The 19295-nt window shown below is 46.2% G+C and overlaps 1 pseudogene; it reads left to right on the forward strand.

Annotated features, from left to right (window-relative positions):
- The window catches only part of LOC140193376 (solute carrier family 2, facilitated glucose transporter member 11-like), an 80808-nt pseudogene that overhangs the window by 37150 nt on the left and 24363 nt on the right, over window positions 1-19295 (forward strand).

Consider the following 19295-nt stretch of genomic DNA (forward strand, 5'->3'; position numbering starts at 1 on the left):
CTTGCGGTAAGGTGGAAGTATTAAAAATAGAGAGAGACTCTCGTCCTCAGCACTAATGTGTGTTATGTGAGTTGGTGAGACCAGAGTTGAAGGCCCAGTGGTTGGTAAGTCTGGAGTTTGGTGTCCTCGTTCAGGATCCTCACTGGTGAGCCTGGGATCGATAACAAAGATCAAAGCCCAAAGATTGATTGGAAGTTCTGAAGATGAGGCCCGATGGCCGGAGCCCTGAATCTGCTGGAGAAGTCCAAGCCCAACGTCTGCGAATCTGAGAGTCCATTGGAGGTGGAAGGCTAGATTCAGCTTGCCCTGGGGTTGGAGGGCTGTGTTTGTGTGTGGGTGGCTGGGTGAGTGGGAAGGAGGAACGGGGCTCGTTTTGCTATTGTTGCATTTGCTGCTTGGTAGGCTCTGTTTTGCTGTGTTCTGTGTTATCCTGTCAAGTATTGCAGGCATGCTGTGTTGGTGCTGAAAGTGTGGTGGCTCTTGGGTGTAATGGTTGTTAAATGGAAATGACACATTTCACTGTACAAGTGCAATATTCATCTCAGCTCAATTCTTTCTAATTCCAGTACATTAAGTACTTTATCAATGAGACCTGGTTGGAACGATATGGCACTGTGATGGAAGAGCAGCTAATGTTAACAACCTGGTCGATCATTGTATCAATGTATCCAATCGGAGCTATTTTTGGAGCATTCATTGCCGGGCATCTGGCAGCAAGATACGGAAGGTAAGAACAGACTCATTCAGAACTTGCTACCCTTGTCTGTGCTCGCCTGATTTTGTGCAGAAACATTGGACTAAAATTGTGAATTTCCCATTCCAGAGGCGCACTGGAAATATTTCAGATGCCAATGCCATCTCACACGGGTTTCCATTCTCCAGCCTGAGATGATCATTGACTTCCTTGAATGTTTACATCTGGATGAGGGAGTCGATGGATGGTCAATGCAGAGGGTGAAGGGTTGCATGGAGGCAATGTGGGATTAAAATGGAGATCAGGTGGAGGAGTGAGTGTTGGATGGAGGAGTGGAGGGGTGAGGGAGAGGATGGAGGAGTGGAGGGGTGAGGGAGTGGATGGAGGAGTGGAAGGGAGAGGGTGGAGGAGGGAGGAAGTGGAGGGGTGAGGGAGTGGATGGAGGAGTGGAGGGGTGAGGGAGTGGATGGAAGAGTGAAGTGGTGAGAGAGAGGATGGAGGAGTGGAGGGGTGGAGGAGTGGAGAGGTGATGGAGTGGTTGGAGGAGTGGAGTGGTGAGGGAGTGGATGGAGGAGTGGAGGGGTGAGGGAGTGGATGGAGGAGTGGAGTGGTGAGGGAGTGGATGGAGGAGTGGAGGGGTGTGGAGTGGATGGAGGAGTGGAGGGGTGAGGAGTGGATGGAGGAGTGGAGGGATGAGGGAGAGGATGGAGGAGTGGAGGGGTGTGTAGTGGATGGAGGAGTGGGGGGATGAAGGAGAGGATGGAGGGGTGAAGGAGTGGACGGAGGAGTGGAGGGGTGTGGAGTGGATGGAGGAGTGGAGGGGTGTGGAGTGGATGGAGGAGTGGAGTGGTGTGGGAGTGGATAGAGGCTCACTCCATGGTATGAGTGTAAGGAGTTTGTACGTTATCCTGATGGGTTTTCTCTAGGGCTCTGGTTTCTTCCTATATTGCACAGACATATGTGTTATGGCTAGTGATTGTGGACATGTTACATTGGCCCTGGAAGCATGACAACACTTGCAGGCTGCCCAGTACAATCCTCTTGGGTTTGATTTGACACAAATGAGACAAACTGTATGTTTTGATGTTGCAATGTCCCCATGACAAATAAAGTTAAGCTTTAAAAGAGATCTTTATCTTCTACTCCCTGAGTATAGGCAGAGACTGAAGGCCACAGCACTAGTAGAGGGGACCAAGAAGATATGGACAAGGGAGGCAGGGAAGCACTTCCAGGTCTGCTTTGAGTTGGTGGACCGGACTGTATCTGGGATACATCTTCCAGTTTGATTGAATATGCTACACTTGTCACTGATTTCTTCAAAACCTGTGTGTCTAAAAGAGCATACTCTACACACCCGAATCAAAAGCCATGGATGAACCTAGAGATTCGTAGTCTGCTGAGGGCTAGATCTGTGGCATTCAAGTCTGGTGATGCAGGACGTATGACTTACGGGGGGTCTAGTTCAAGAGAAAAAAAAACAATTCTGATTGAGCTTAGAGGCAGAATTGGATGCATGTCAGGGTTTGCAGGCAATTAGTACTTCCTACAAAGCAAAACCTAACACCATGACTGGCTGTGATGTTTCACTCCCAGATAAGCTCAATGCCACTTATGCTCGTTTTGAAAGGGAGAATGAAGCTACAGCTATGGGTATCCCTGCAGCATCAGTGACCCTGTGATCTCTGTCTCGGAGGCCGACTTCAGAATGTCTTTCAGGAGGGTGCACCTTTCCGAGGTGTACCTGGTAACCCCTGCCAACAAACTGGCGAGGGTGTTCAAGGGTACTTCAATCTCTGATTGCTACAGTCAGAAGTTCCCAACTACTTCAAAAGGGCAGCAGTAATTCCAGTGCCCAAGAAGATCGGAGTGAGCTGCCTCAATGACTAATCACCCAGTGGCACTCACATCTACGGTGATGAAGTGCTTTGTTATGGCTAGAATTAACTCCTGCCTAAGCAGGGAACTGGACCAATGCAACTTGCCTATTCTCTCAATAGGTCTAGAGCAGGCGTGATCTCACTGGCTCTTCGTGCGGTCTTGGGTCACCCGGACAACACTGATACTTACATCAGGCTGCTGTTTATTGATTACGGCTCATTGTTTAACACAAACATTCCTACAGGTTTGATCGTAAAACTCCAAAACTTGGGCCCCCATACTTCCCTCTACAACTGGATCCTCGACTTCCTAACCGGAAGACCACAGTCTGTGCAGATCGGAACCTCGCTGACAATCAACACTGGCACACCACAAGGGTGTGTGCGTGGCCCACTGCTCTACTCTCTCTACATCCATGACTGTGCGGCTAGGCACTGCTCAAATGCCATTTATAAATTTGCAGGTGACACAACAGGACATCTTCAAGGAGTGATGCCTCAAAAAGGTGACATCCATCATTAAGGACCCCACATCACCCAGGACGTGCTCTTTACTCATCGGGGAGGAGTTACAGGAGCCTGAGGAACCACACTCAGCAATTTAGGAACGGCTTCTTCCCCTCTGCAATGAGATTTCCAAATGGACATGTAATGCATGAACACTACCTCACTACTTTTCTTTCTCTTTTTGTGCTATTTATTTAACTTTTTAATATATATTTACTTCTTACTGTAATTTACATTTTTTACTATTATGTATTGCAATGTACTGTTGCGGCATAACAACAAATTTCACGAGATATGCCGATGATATTAAACCTGTTTCTAATTCCTTTTGCCTAAACCAAGGGCTTTGTCCACAGGGTCACACACAACAGGATCTCTCTCCATACCATTACACCCAAGTCAAGAAACGTAAGCGGAGAAAAGTCACCATCCATACAATCAGACCCAGAGCATGGGCGTACAGTATATACGCATTGCAAAAAGCACAGGGCACCCATTCATTCGATCATACTCGGGACAAGACCTCCATTACATGGATAGGGTCCTGGTGTAGGTGTATTAGTGTGGGTGCACTCCTTCCTCTAGATCTGAGTGTCCTTGCCCTGGGCATGATTGTGTGGTCAGAACCTTTTCTCTGAGTAGGATGCAGTGCAGGTTGTTGCAATGGGTCGGCTATAATGGGTGATGTCCTTGTACTGGGTCGGCTATAAAGGGTGATGTCTTTGCAATGGGTCGGATGTTATGGGTGATGTCTTTGCAATGGGTCGCATGTTATGGGTGGGGTCCTTTGTCAATGGGTCACATGTTATGGGTGGGGTCCTTTGCAATGGATCGCATGTTATGGGTGATGTCTTTGCAATGGGTCGGATGTTATGGGTGATGTCTTTGCAATGGGTCGGATGTTATGGGTGATGTCTTTGCAATGGGTCGGATGTTATGGGTGATGTCTTTGCAATGGGTCGGATGTTATGGGTGTGGTCTTTGCAATGGGTCGGATGTTATGGGTGATGTCTTTGCAATGGGTCGGATGTTATGGGTGATGTCTTTGCAATGGGTCGGATGTTATGAGTGATGTCTTTGCAATGGGTCAGATGTTATGGGTGGGGTCTTTGCAATGGGTCGGATGTTATGGGTGATGTCTTTGCAATGGGTCGGATGTTATGGGTGGGGTCCTTTGCAATGGGTCAGATGTTATGGGTGATGTCTTTGCAATGGGTCGGATGTTATGGGTGATGTCTTTGCAATGGGTTGGATGTTATGGGTGGGGTCCTTTGCAATGGGTCAGATGTTATGGGTGGGGTCTTTGCAATGGGTCGGATGTTATGGGTGATGTCTTCGCAATGGGTCAGATGCTATGGGTGATGTCTTTGCAATGGGTCGGATGTTATGGGTGATTTCTTTGCAATGGGTCGGATGTTATGGGTGGGGTCCTTTGCAATGGGTCGGATGTTATGGTGGGGTCTTTGCAATGGGTCGGATGTTATGGCTGGGGTCCTTCGCAATGGGTCGGATATTATGGGTGATGTCTTTGCAATGGGTCGGATGTTTTGAGTGATGTCTTTGCAATGGGTCAGATGTTATGGGTGGGGTCCTTCACAATGGGTCGGATGTTATGGGTGATGTCTTTGAAATGGATCAAGTGTTATGGGTGGGGTTCTTTTCAATGGATCAGATGTTATGGGTGGGGTCCTTTGCAATGGATCGGATGTTATGGGTGGGGTCCTTTGCAATGGGTCGCATGTTATGGGTGATGTCTTTGCAATGGGTCGGATGTTATGGGTGATGTCTTTGCAATGGGTCGGATGTCATGGGTGGGGTCTTTGCAATGGGTCGGATGTTTTGGGTGATGTCTTTGCAATGGGTCGGATGTTATGGGTGGGGTCCTTTGCAATGGGTCAGATGTTATGGGTGATGTCTTTGCAATGGGTCGGATGTTATGGGTGATGTCTTTGCAATGGGTCGGATGTTATGGGTGATGTCTTTGCAATGGGTCTCATGTTATGGGTGGGGTCCAGTGCAATGGGTCGCATGTTATGGGTGGGGTCCTTTGCAATGGGTCGCATGTTATGAGTGATGTCTTTGCAATGGGTCGGATGTTATGGGTGATGTCTTTGCAATGGGTCGGATGTTATGGGTGGGGTCCTTTGCAATGGGTCAGATGTTATGGGTGATGTCTTTGAAATGGATCAAGTGTTATGGGTGGGGTTCTTTTCAATGGATCAGATGTTATGGGTGGGGTCCTTTGCAATGGATCGCATGTTATGGGTGATGTCTTTGCAATGGGTCGGATGTTATGGGTGATGTCTTTGCAATGGGTCGGATGTTATGGGTGATGTCTTTGCAATGGGTCTGATGTTATGAGTGATGTCTTTGCAATGGGTCGGATGTTATGGGTGGGGTCTTTGCAATGGGTCGGATGTTATGGGTGATGTCTTTGCAATGGGTCGGATGTTATGGGTGATGTCTTTGCAATGGGTCGGATGTTATGAGTGATGTCTTTGCAATGGGTCAGATGTTATGGGTGGGGTCTTTGCAATGGGTCGGATGTTATGGGTGATGTCTTTGCAATGGGTCGGATGTTATGGGTGGGGTCCTTTGCAATGGGTCAGATGTTATGGGTGATGTCTTTGCAATGGGTCGGATGTTATGGGTGATGTCTTTGCAATGGGTTGGATGTTATGGGTGGGGTCCTTTGCAATGGGTCAGATGTTATGGGTGGGGTCTTTGCAATGGGTCGGATGTTATGGGTGATGTCTTCGCAATGGGTCAGATGCTATGGGTGATGTCTTTGCAATGGGTCGGATGTTATGGGTGATTTCTTTGCAATGGGTCGGATGTTATGGGTGGGGTCCTTTGCAATGGGTCGGATGTTATGGTGGGGTCTTTGCAATGGGTCGGATGTTATGGCTGGGGTCCTTCGCAATGGGTCGGATATTATGGGTGATGTCTTTGCAATGGGTCGGATGTTATGAGTGATGTCTTTGCAATGGGTCAGATGTTATGGGTGGGGTCCTTCACAATGGGTCGGATGTTATGGGTGATGTCTTTGAAATGGATCAAGTGTTATGGGTGGGGTTCTTTTCAATGGATCAGATGTTATGGGTGGGGTCCTTTGCAATGGATCGGATGTTATGGGTGGGGTCCTTTGCAATGGGTCGCATGTTATGGGTGATGTCTTTGCAATGGGTCGGATGTTATGGGTGATGTCTTTGCAATGGGTCGGATGTCATGGGTGGGGTCTTTGCAATGGGTCGGATGTTTTGGGTGATGTCTTTGCAATGGGTCGGATGTTATGGGTGGGGTCCTTTGCAATGGGTCAGATGTTATGGGTGATGTCTTTGCAATGGGTCGGATGTTATGGGTGATGTCTTTGCAATGGGTCGCATGTTATGGGTGGGGTCCAGTGCAATGGGTCGCATGTTATGGGTGGGGTCCTTTGCAATGGGTCGCATGTTATGAGTGATGTCTTTGCAATGGGTCGGATGTTATGGGTGATGTCTTTGCAATGGGTCGGATGTTATGGGTGGGGTCCTTTGCAATGGGTCAGATGTTATGGGTGATGTCTTTGAAATGGATCAAGTGTTATGGGTGGGGTTCTTTTCAATGGATCAGATGTTATGGGTGGGGTCCTTTGCAATGGATCGCATGTTATGGGTGATGTCTTTGCAATGGGTCGGATGTTATGGGTGATGTCTTTGCAATGGGTCGCATGTTATGAGTGATGTCTTTGCAATGGGTCGGATGTTATGGGTGATGTCTTTGCAATGGGTCGGATGTTATGGGTGGGGTCCTTTGCAATGGGTCAGATGTTATGGGTGGGGTCTTTGCAATGGATCGGATGTTATGGGTGATGTCTTCGCAATGGGTCAGATGCTATGGGTGATGTCTTTGCAATGGGTCAGATGTTATGGGTGATTTCTTTGCAATGGGTCGGATGTTATGGGTGATTTCTTTGCAATGGGTTGGATGTTATGGGTGGGGTCCTTTGCAATGGGTCGGATGTTATGGGTGGGGTCTTTGCAATGGGTCGGATGTTATGGGTGATGTCTTTGCAATGGGTCAGATGTTATGGGTGGGGTCCTTTGCAATGGGTCAGATGTTATGGGTGGGGTCTTTGCAATGGATCGGATGTTATGGGTGATGTCTTCGCAATGGGTCAGATGCTATGGGTGATGTCTTTGCAATGGGTCAGATGTTATGGGTGATTTCTTTGCAATGGGTCGGATGTTATGGGTGATTTCTTTGCAATGGGTTGGATGTTATGGGTGGGGTCCTTTGCAATGGGTCGGATGTTATGGGTGGGGTCTTTACAATGGGTCGGATGTTATGGGTGGGGTCCTTTGCAATGGGTCGGATGTTATGGGTGATGTCTTTGCAATGGGTCGCATGTTATGGGTGGGGTCCTTTGCAATGGGTCGGATGTTATGGGTGATGTCTTTGAAATGGATCAAGTGTTATGGGTGGGGTCCTTTTCAATGGATCGGATGTTATGGGTGAGGTCCTTTGCAATGGATCGGATGTTATGGGTGGGGTCCTTTGCAATGGGTCGGATGTTATGGGTGGGGTCCTATCCATGCGTGGGGTCCTTGCTCTGGGTCATATGTAGGATCTTTGCTCTGGGCCAGATATTATGAGTGGGTTCTTTGCTCCAGATCTGATGTCTTCATGTTCTCTTACTACCGTACTTAGGCCTCTGCTGTTACTAATCAGCTCCTCAACAGTTATTTCTGCTGTCTGCTCCTCCTGCTTGGGGGTAGGGGTTATTTATCAACAATGTATTATCCTCACTTTCTCTTCTGCACTTATACCTCCCTTCTTCTACTTTCCTGAGGTAGGTTTACTCATTTACTAACATCTGCCACTGCAGTGTTGTGCTTTGCGAGTGGTGGTCAATGTGAGAGGATTGTGATGTGTTTGGTCTGCTGCGTGGTCTTTTCAAATCAAATGCATTGCATTGCAGGAAGAACAGTCTGATATTCAACAATGTTGTGGCAATAGTGGGAGCTGTAATAGTGGGTTTCAGCAGGATGGCAAAGTCCTTTGAGATGATCCTTGTGGCGAGATTCCTGTATGGAGTAAATGCAGGTACCAGGGATATTTCTTTAGCCTTGTGGCAAGATTGTAAGTAATGATGTTTCTAATGCAATTGTATGTGCTTCATATTTAAACTCCATTGCAACTCTGATCCTGTTTTCCATGAGTAGGTTCCGAGCTCAGCTCTTTGCTATGTTTAGATTTTAACAATGTACCGTGAGTAACTGGAGGAAATGTGAACTGATATTAATGAGGAAGGAAAAAACTGTTAGAAGAACATAGAACACTACAGCACAATACAGGGCCTTTGGCCCACAAGATGCTGTGCTGACCTTTGAAGCCATTCTAAGAGCAATCTAACGCTTCCCTCTTACATAGCCCCCCATTTCTCCATCATCCGTGTGCCCATCCAAGAGTTCCTTAAGTGCTCCTAATGTATCTAACCCTGCTGCCACACCTGACCAAGCTAATACTGATGAGCCCTGACATAAAAATCTGTAAACCTATGCTGCTCATTACATATTCTTACACTGAACTCTCTGTATCAAAAGGTGGGCGGCAAAAGTCTGAAAATCTCCATTCTGAAGAAAAGACTCAACCTTCTCCCCTCCCATGACATTAAACCGTTCCTCATGTAACAATAAACTGCCCCTCCTATGGTATTAAGCCACCTTCTTCTATGACCAGGACATTGAACCTTCCATTACTTACCTTAAATTCTTCCCACTTCTAGTGACATTGAAACCTTCCCTCCCCCTCACACAAGATTAACATCTCACTTCTGACAAAAACCTTGCCCCTTTCCTCCGATTTAATTTCCCCTCCTCTGGCTGTTCGGTCCTGTGAAAGTGCCTCTGCTAAGAACTAAATCCTTCTGTGAAAGGTTACATGGAGAGTTAAGTTGGCAGGTTAGATTGATCTTTGAGTAGTTTAGCAAGTTGGCTCAACAACGTGGGCTGAAGGGACTGTATTGTGTGGTAAAGTTCTGTGTTCTGTAAATGTGCCCTAATTCCTCCCAGTTATTGCAACTATTGCCTTCAAGGCATTGACGAGAAGCATAAATTATAGAACAATGTTCCAAGGGTCAGTTCCTTTCTCACCTGAGATTACTTCCCTTCTTTCTCAGAGAGAGTTCCTTTGTGGACGGGGAAACCCAATGATCCAAGTCACTGACCCAAACCTTTAATTCTCTTTCTTTCTCCATGGATACTGCCTTGCACACATCTTCCTGTTTGTTTCCCATGTCAAACAATCTACTCTCCTTTGATCTTGTGACAGTGCTTTCTTCCTTGTCCAGGGTCACTCCTTTCCTGTTCTGGCATTCTTCTTGTCCAGGGCCACTTTCTCCTTGATGTCGCTATCTTCCTGTGCTTAGGTCTTTCTTCCACTTGACGAGCCCCACACTCCCCGTTCGGGATAACCTGCCGTGTCAAATAATCAGAATCTCAGCACCACTAGATCTTGCCGGTTGAGCTGATGGAGACTTACATCTTAAGCACAAGAGATTCTGCAGGTGTTGGAAGTCCAGAGAAATGCACACAAACTGCAGGAGGAACTCAGCAGGTCAAGCATCATCTATTGATAGAACCCTGTTGAAGGGTCTCCGTCCGAAATGTTGACTGTTCATTTCTCTCCACAGATGCTGCCTGACCTGACAAGTTCTTCCAGCACTTTATGTAATTTACATCTTAAGTTCCTTCAGCATGCCAATAATGGGTCTGAATAACATTATTTCCTTTCTATCTGAAGGGAATGGTATGAATATTCATTGTATGTACCTTATGGAATGTTCTCCAAAGAAGTTACGAGGCCTTGTGACCATCACCACAGCAATATTCATTTCCCTGGGTAAATGCATAGGACAGATCATTGGACTCAGGTCAGTCCCTTTCTGATGCTCCAGCGCGTTCTTACACCGGTGGGATTACATGGCCACCAGGTTATTGCTGGTGTGGGAGGAGAGTTCACTCAGAGACTAAGGGGCTTCAGGAAACTCTACGTTCAGAGTGGCAGTTCTGCACATTAAGATGTAACAGTAAGAGAGGTCTGAGGCGCTTCAAGAGAGTGTTCCGACATTTGGGATTGCACGGTAACTCCAGGGCTTGAAGTCCCTGCTGCTTTTTGGAGTTCACTGCTCTTTTCTACTCTGCCCCATCTCAGGTTGCCATTGAAGGGTGCCTTGGTCATATATCTGCTCAGTCTGAGTGGATGGCAGATCAAACCCTCACCATGCCTCCTCTTCCACAGTGGCAAGTTATTTGCCTTCTATCTGATAGCCGATCCCTGAGCACTGGTGTTTTATAAGAATATTTTCCCAGTTTGTCCAGCAGGTTCCTTCCCTCTCTGTTCACTGGAGATGGTGATAGGGTCATGAATGGTGTCAAGTTACCGGACATCATGACCTCGCTTAGTCTTGCCTGTGGTCCTACAACCAAACCCATGCTGCAGGGCTCACTGGTAAAACATAAAACTTTTCTGGCTGGTAACATTGTCCCTAGACTGCTTCACTGGCGTGGCAGTTCACCACTGAATGAGCTGTGCACCAGCGAATGAATAGTCTGCTTTACGGCAACACTTTGTCCTCTGCACCAGTGGCGCCCCATGTCCAAATCCCTACATTGGTCAACCTGTACACAGTGTCTGCTGGCACTTCACCGTCTTTCATTTCAAGGGGACAGACCTTTGCTCATGTTCTTTATGAAATAAATGGTTATGGCTGCTTGTGAACCTGAGTAATTTCAGAGGTAAAATACATAAATGAAAGCAAGATGGTTAGAAAGAGGCTGAACATGGCTGCAGATGTGAAGGAAATGTTTGACAGCTGGACAACCAGACCATCCAGGGGCTGGTAAGCATCTCTGATGGGTGAAGAAACTGGACACAGAACAAGGATGTGGCCACAGTTATAGAGATTTAACAAGCTATCTTAAAAAAAGAAAATGTTGTTATGGTGAGTAACAAAATTGGTACGTGAAATTTGTAACCTTTAGTTTCTTTGCTACATCTCTGGTAAGTTTAGAGGAAGCAAGCTGCAGTAATACTGTTTTAATCTGCTCTTGCGTAATTTTTAATTGTTATTGTAAACCAATAATTGTGTTGGGTAAATGACAGCTTGATGTAAATCAACTTTTAATAATGCTGTATACTTTGCTGGAATATTTACAGATTAGTGACAGATTTCTACGGAATCTAAACGGAAGGTCTGGACTGGTGTGTTAGTTATGGCTTCATGTGATGTTGTGCTGAGTATGGGTTCGGTCACACACAGAGAGGGCTGAGTGATAGGTGTAGAGGAAGTGTGGGAGTGTTTGGCTTTCTATAAGCAGAGAGATCATTTCCGTAGTCAGGGGCCATGCTGCTGTAACAAAGGCACCTGGAAAAATGAATCTCGCCTTTGCTCTGTGAATCAACTGTGGCAGCTTAACAGTGAGCTGGATAGATCTCATGAGTTATTCTCATCCAAAATGAATTGTTTTCTGATCCTGTTGGCACCACCCACACTTGGGACACAGTCTACTATCTAAGATAAATTCTCTGAACAGACTGGGTACACTAAAGGCTGGAGACTTACTGGTGACGATTTTTGGAAGGGCAATAAGAGCCCTTTTGGGACAAGTGGCCTTGATTGAAGAAGAGGTTCCATGGATGAAACATTTTTGTTGGAGGAAAGAAAATCAAAGGGAGACACACCCCAACTATGAATCAGATATTCATAAATCTGTACCTACTGGTCACACTCCAGATTAGCTGCCCATTGTGGAATTCATCAGTGAGGCAGGAGGGAGCGAGGGGATTGCTGATCTTGCTGCTGTCTTCACAGGTCTCACAGAGTAAGCTTAATGGTATATTTGTGAAATGGAGAACTGTGCTTCGCTCTTAGATGTAAGCCAGTGGTCTTGTTGCAGAAGAACAAGATATATGAAATGACATTGATGGAATGCAGGATACATACTAATACCATTTTCACTGAATACCAACCCCTGCTTCATATAAAAATTAAGGACTTAATGGTTCTAGCATCACTGGAACCCTGACTCTGTAGAAACGTGGTGAAGATGAAGAAAGTACAGTTCTACAGCATTGATCATGACCATGGATTATCTTTGTAGTTACTGTGGTACTTTATTGTAGTAGTCAGTATCACGATGCACAGAGAGATACAATTACTTCAGTTTATTCTATCAATGTGGCTGGAGGGATAAAAAGGTAACAAGGGCAATGCTGAGAATATCTCGGTTCTTTTTCAAAAAAATATCGTGCATTCAGTCTGCAGTCCTTGTCAACAAGGGGATGCCTGATTGTGGAACAAGCCGCTATATTTCAGGCACATAGACGTTCTTCTGTCACTTTCAATAAATGGACAATGGCAATGACATCAGCCTTGTGCGGAAGATTATGAGTGTATGCTACACGCATCATGATAAGGCATCGAGCAATGCTTGGGAAAAATACTTGGAAAAGTTTCAATAAAAGACATTGCTACTACATGCCATGTTGAGTTGTTTCGTTGTGAAGCACGTCTCAGGTATTGAAATTGACCAGCCTGCAGAAAAGACTACAATAAGAACCAGACCATGACACCAGCCCTCCTTACTGTGACGTTTATGGAGAGGAATGGGGAATGAACAGTCGACGCTTCAGGCTGAGACCCTTCATCAGGACTGGAAAGGAAGGGAAAGAAGCCGGAATAAGGAAGTTATGGGGGCAGCAGAAGAGGAAGGAATACAAACTGACAAGTAATAGGTGAGACCAGGTGATGCGGAAGGCAGATGGGTGGGAGAAGGAATGAAGTGAGAAGCTGGGATGTGATAGCTGGAGAGAAAAGAATCTAAGAGGAGAGGAGAGTGGTCCACGGGATTAAGGGAAGGAGAAGGAGCACCAGACAGTGGTAAGAGAAGAGGTGGGGATGAAAAGGTAAACAGATTGAGGAATAGAAAAAGAATGAAGGGCCCTTCTAGCTTCTTATCCATCACATTGGATGCCTCAGTGCTTGATTGGAATTCAGCATGTTTGGCAGATCCATTGAGAGGTAAAAACAATTAGATATTGAAGATGAAGGGATGAGTGAGCTCATGGTTATGCTATTTGTATCTATCAAGCTGGTGATATCCAGCTACACCCCAGAGGTTGGATAACTCCAGGCGTAAGGCTGTCCAAGTATAGCTTGTATATGGTTGAAGGAAGGTCACCAAAACCCCGGTTGGAAAAGGAAACATCAAACTCAGCCTGAAGAAATTCAACATTACATCTAAAAACTGGGAAGACATTGCACTCACTAGACACACCTGGAGGAAATCTGTTCAAGAGGGAGCTGTGCTACATGAGAACAAACTCCGCTGTGCCGCAGATAACAAGCAGTGGCTCTGGAAGGAGAGACTGACGAACCAAAAGACCCAGCCACTGACCACAGACACTGCTTACTCATGTCCACACTGCAGCAGAATCTGTGGGTCCCGGATCAGCTTGAGGACCCATCAATAGACGATCTCTCAGGAGAACATCTTACTCAACTTCCGTGATCGCGTTAGTACTACAACTAGTACTTTACACCAATGACTGTGTGGCCAAGCACAACTCCAATGCCATATTTAAGTTTTCTGACAACACCATTGTCGTGGGTGGAATCAAAGGTCAGCATCTGGAAATGGACAGGCCAATTTTGGGTTCATACTTTTCACCTGGTCTCGACCCAAAGCGCAATAAAGTGGACTAAAGTGTAAAAGCCATTTTAGTGCAAAGTGGTCATCTTGCTGAACTGAAACTGAGGTGATTAGGGTTGTGCACAGAACCTGGAAGATTGAGAGAAGTAGCTGTTCTGACTTCTGGCCCTCTTGCCTGATGATAGCTGCACAAAGATGGTGGTGGAAATATTTGCTGTTGCCTGACTCCTGAGTTCCTCCAGCGCTTTGCATACTGACCTCCAGTGCTGTTTGTGTGGAGTTCACATGACTTTCCAGTAACTTTGGGTTCCTCCCTCAGTCTTGCTGTTAGGTTAATGGACATTGCCCCCAATGCGTAGGCGAGCGATATCTTCTCCAAGGGTCGTCACCTTGCCTCGGTGGAGAGGCTTGTGAGTTCCTGAGATCCCAAGAGCAATGCCTTCTGGGGATTTGCCATCCTGGTGCTCAGCTCTTGGTAGGGTTACCCATGGCGATAAGGTCAAGGGGGAAGTTCCAGAAAAAGAGTGATCCAACTAAGACCTCGACAGTGGAGCTGGCAGAAGATGATGACGACATCACAAAAGGAGGAAGGCTGCAGCAGTGAATGGTTGGTTCATCTTGCACTCCATGCCACCGCACCCTGACCCTCACCTGTTAAGGACCACGTGGTAGCAGCCCATGCATCAGCCTGGGCACATTAAACAGAGTCATGCAGAGTTCTCTATTAAGGAAATCCTCCCTAGTATCCAGGTATGTGGATCCTAGATCAGCCTCTACAGCCTGAGGACCCAACATTTGACAATCCCTGAGGAGAACATCATACTCAACTCCAGTGATCGTACTACTGCTGGATGAGTGGCTAAAATTTGGGAAGGCAAAGGCGAGTGTGAAGAGAATAAAGGAACAATGGGATTAACTAAGCTTGGAGCTTGGCGATTGGTGTGCATTCAGTAGGCCCAAGGGTCTGTTTCTGTGCTCTTTGTCTCTACAACACCACAAGCTGCTCTACAGGGTCCTGCAAGGCACTGGAATGTCATTCCAGGGCAGCTTGTTAGTCTACTGGTGACCGTATGGCTACATTGTGGGTGCAGCCTCTCGCCAGTGGATTCAGCACAGAGGTTGGACTTTGCCCCAGCTACTCACCTCTGGTTTAACATGATGACTGAGACAAAGGACTCAACACCCTGTCAGACTGGCACGTGGTGACTATTCTCAGGTGTTTGCAATTTCCTCCTTCTTTGCTTAACTATCTCAGAACATGCATCGAATGTTCTCAAAGCACTGTGCGCAGTCTGTGGCTCCCAGCTCTGGGAGATGAGCTATCCAGGCAACACCATGTACTCTGGTTGTTTAGCATCAAAAAATAATGCAAATACTGGAACTCTGAATTAAAAACTAGAAATGCTGGAAACACCCAGCAAGCCAGGCAGCATACGGTGGAGTGAGAAGTAGGTGAATGATCCTTCAGTAGAAAGGTTCTGATTGAGAGGTTAATGGCCTGAAATGGTAACCCCGTCACTTTCTCCACAGATGCTGCCTGACCTGCTGAGTTTTTCTGGGATTTCCTATGACTTTAATTTTTACTTTATTTTACTTAGAAGTACAGTACAGCCCACCAGGCTGTGCTGACCAGCAACCCATCGATTTTAACTCTAGCCTAATCACAGGGAAATCACAATGACCAATTAACCTACCAACCAGTACATCTTCGGCCTGTGGGAGGAAACCAGCACACACGGGAAGTGGCATCAGATTTGAACTTCGAACTCCGCTACCCCAAGGAGAAATAGCATTGTGCTAACTTCTACGCTACCACTGCAGTTGGTTCATTTTGGTTGGTTCCTGCTCACCGTTGAAGCGGAAGGAAAAGAGTTTGGCTGTTTTGGAGAAGCAAGGCCCCCTGTGATCTCTGTATTGCATCAGTGCACACAAGTCATAAGCTGGTGCTGTCCACTGCACGTCTGATGACTGTTGTGACCATTGTTGTCACTGGTTTCCCTCTGACCCTGAAGCTGTGACAGAACCACGTAACAAACCTACGCCACCGCCTCCTGGAGAAGTTCATTTTTCTCAGGCATTCCTGTTGTGAGGAGCATGCGATATTAACAAAACCTCTTTGTTGTATTGCCTCCTGCTCTTGGGGCTGTGCCTTCTCCTGTTTCTTTGCCCAGCAACCATCCAAACTCTACAAGCTTTCTCCTCACTCTCCCGTCATGCAAGAGGAACAACATCGTCTGTCCTAGGCATTAGGAGCGATCCTAAATTTTACCCACACTTTGGACATTAGGGATTGTGGGATTTTCAAAGGCAGCATCAAACTTTGCTGCAGCTAGCTCTTCCACAAAAAAATTGCCAACAAAGCTGAAAGTGGTCTGAAAGATCATGGGTTAAGGGTGAAAGGTGAAATGTTTAAGGGGAACCTGAGGGAGAACTTCTTTGCTCAGAGGGTGGTGAGAGTGTGGAATGAGCTGCCAGTGGCAGTGGTGGATGTGGGTTCAATTACAACATTTAAGAGAAGTTTAGATAGGTTCATGGATGGGACGGGTATGGAGGGCTATGGTCCGGGTGATGGTCAATGGAACTAGACAGAATAACAGTTCAGCACGGACTGGATGGGAGGAAGTTTTTGCACTATAGTGTTCTATGACTCTAGTGGATTATTCTTTTAAGTACTGGAGTTGAGTGAAATACTGGAATCTCTGCATAAGCATGGCTTTGACCACGTCATACAGCTGCAGTTTGACAGTGATGGTAGGGAATCAGTACTTTGATCTGATTAATGCAGCAATTTGGCCTTTTCTGCGAGACCGATGTCCAAATATGGTGGTTGTTAAAGGTAATTGAAGAGTGTGCGTGCTAGGTAATTTAAAGAAAATAGCACCTGCAGTGCAAAAGCCGTGCAGTCAGTTTCACAGGCTTCATGCTTCATGTCTTTTATAATATCAATTTCACTAGAACAATAAAATCTCTTGTAGATAGAAATGTCTGAAAACCTTTTAGAACCGTTAAATATATCTCAACCTTGTGTTATGTGCTCTTTTTGTTTCTCCAGAGAGATTTTAGGCAGTGAAAGTGTATGGCCTTTATTGATGGCCTTCAATGCCATACCTGCCTTTATACAGCTTGTTATCCTGCCCTGGTTTCCAGAGAGCCCCAGATACCTCCTGATTGACAAAGGAAACAGGGCTTTGTCCATAAATGGCAAGTGACAACACTTTATCTCCTGGGTGATACCTCTCAGTCCATTTCTGTAGCTGTAAAGAGCCAATCATTTGTAACTCTCAGCATTGTCGTTGAATTTGTGGTTGCGAGAAGGGTTAAGTAGAATTTCAACTCTTGCAATTCACTGTTTCACCTGCTATTATTATTGTGAATAGACAGTATTGGAACATGGAGCACTTGCAGTTCCAGCCCCGCTCTAACCTTTTGTTAGAGATTGAGTATCCAAGCACTTATCTGGAGAAATAGTGGTCTCATTGATCACCTACTCAACTTGGGCTGACCGGTTTAAATTGGCATATGGGCCTTTGCATTGATAGGATGAAAGGGCGACTGTCGAAAGAGGTAAAGAGCAGTAATGTGAGTCATAGTTAATCATGTTCCTTCTGCTTTTTGTGACAGAGATTTTTATCGTATTGGGCCATTGAACTGTAGGGGGACTGTTGAGTAGGTTAGGTGACTCATCTTGGAATAAGTCTTTGTTATCAATCTTATATATATATTTGATAACAAATGCTTATTCCAAGCCCTGATAATCTGGAGACTACTGAAAAACCAATATCACACCTGCTGCCTTCCTTCAAAATGCTGGAGGAGGCTTTATTTTACAAAACACACTCTTTCAGTACAAATTTCTCACTGTGCTGTCTGGAAAATTTGTAATTAAATATTATATTTATTTAATTTAAAAAAAAAAAATATATATATCCTCTGCCAATGATTTTGTCCTAAAATCTGTTGGCCTTGAGTTTGCTTAACAACAGGAAAGCCTGAACAGGAGAGGTTCTCAGTACTAATGCATTTAGCTTGCATGGGGTTGAGACTGATAAACCAGTATATGATTCTGCTCTGGTCATGTTGAAGGTCCCATTAAAATTTTTCTGCAAGCGCATTCAAATAAGCTATACATTAGTACGATTAGACCAGCTGCCCACCTCGCCTCTCAAGCCTGTCCCACCTTTCAGTGAGATTTGTCCCAAGCCTCAACCCCTCTGATATACCAATTCCCCACAGCCCTCAGCCTCCTGGTCTTTGAGGTATTTATCCATCTCCACTTGCGGCAATTCCAGTCATCCAGCCTCCGTAGCTCTCTGGGGCAGAGAATTCCAGGGGTTCTGCAAGCTCTATGAAAAGAAATTTTTATGGCAAGATACTTCTGTCTCCCTTCAAGAGCTCATACACACTGAGTGCCTTTCTGCAATAGGTGACCAGTGCAGTCATGACACCGGACTTACGTTGGCCCTCTTTCCGTCTGTTATACCTGCAGCACTTCAAAGACTGTGGGGCAAACGTGACTTTGGTCAAGAGCTTGAAGAAATGCAAGCTGAACAGACTGCGATAAAGGGTGGAAGATCAAGAAGTGTGTGGGAGCTCTGCAGGGATCCCGCCGTTCGAAGCCAACTGATTATCAACACAATGCTGTCATTTTTTATGCAGCTCAGTGGCATTAATGCTGTAAGTACTAAGGATAAAAGGGGGTAGCTTATAGATTGGTGCCCACGCAGCCCTCCAGTGTTCACCTACTGTCTCGCAGTTCCTCCAAGAGGGCCTCAACCTTGTCATGGTTTGGAGACTTGTGGAGAGCTATGCTGGCTGGCTTTATGCTTTGGCTCTTGGTGGGGTCACCCATGCCAAACAGGTCAAAGAGTAGAGGCCTGACTAAAAATGGTCCACTGGTCCTCCAGGGTCTAGCTCAGAGCTAACAACCCTGGAAAGAGCAATGAAGAATCCTTCTACGTCTGAGTGCAACAGTATTCCTGAGTCTCCATCCGGGACCTGTGTGACTGACAGTAGTGAAAACCGACATGATGAAGGAAGCTCTGCACATCCTCAGAGACGGAGGGCCGTCATTGCTGCCCTAAACACCAGCGGTGAAATAGACAGTCAGTAAGTCTCTCCCTATTCAAGGGGTACATCACAATTTCCAAGGTCAGGAGGGCAAAGACAGCTGATTAGAGGCTGACAGCTTTAGTGCTGCTTCAGGACTTACAGAGAGGAACCTGAATGAGTTTTGCAGAGTCACTGACTGGGTTCTATCCTGGCCTCTGGTTTGGTTCTCCCTATGACTGCATGGGTTTTCCCTGGAAGTTCTGGTTTCCACCCACATCCCCAAGACGTGCGGGTAGGTGGGCTAATTTCCATAGCAACTACCCACAGTGTGTAGATGAGAGGGTGAGTCGGGGGGGGGGGGGGAGTTAAATAAGTTGATGGGAATGTGGGGTGAATGTATCAATGGAATTAATGACTGTTTGATGCTTATTTTTGACCGGGGGGGGGGGCAGAAGATTTTTTCTATGCTCTGTC

Source organism: Mobula birostris, unplaced genomic scaffold (genome assembly GCF_030028105.1).
Source record: "Mobula birostris isolate sMobBir1 unplaced genomic scaffold, sMobBir1.hap1 scaffold_576, whole genome shotgun sequence".
NCBI classification, from domain to species: Eukaryota; Metazoa; Chordata; class Chondrichthyes; order Myliobatiformes; family Myliobatidae; genus Mobula; species Mobula birostris.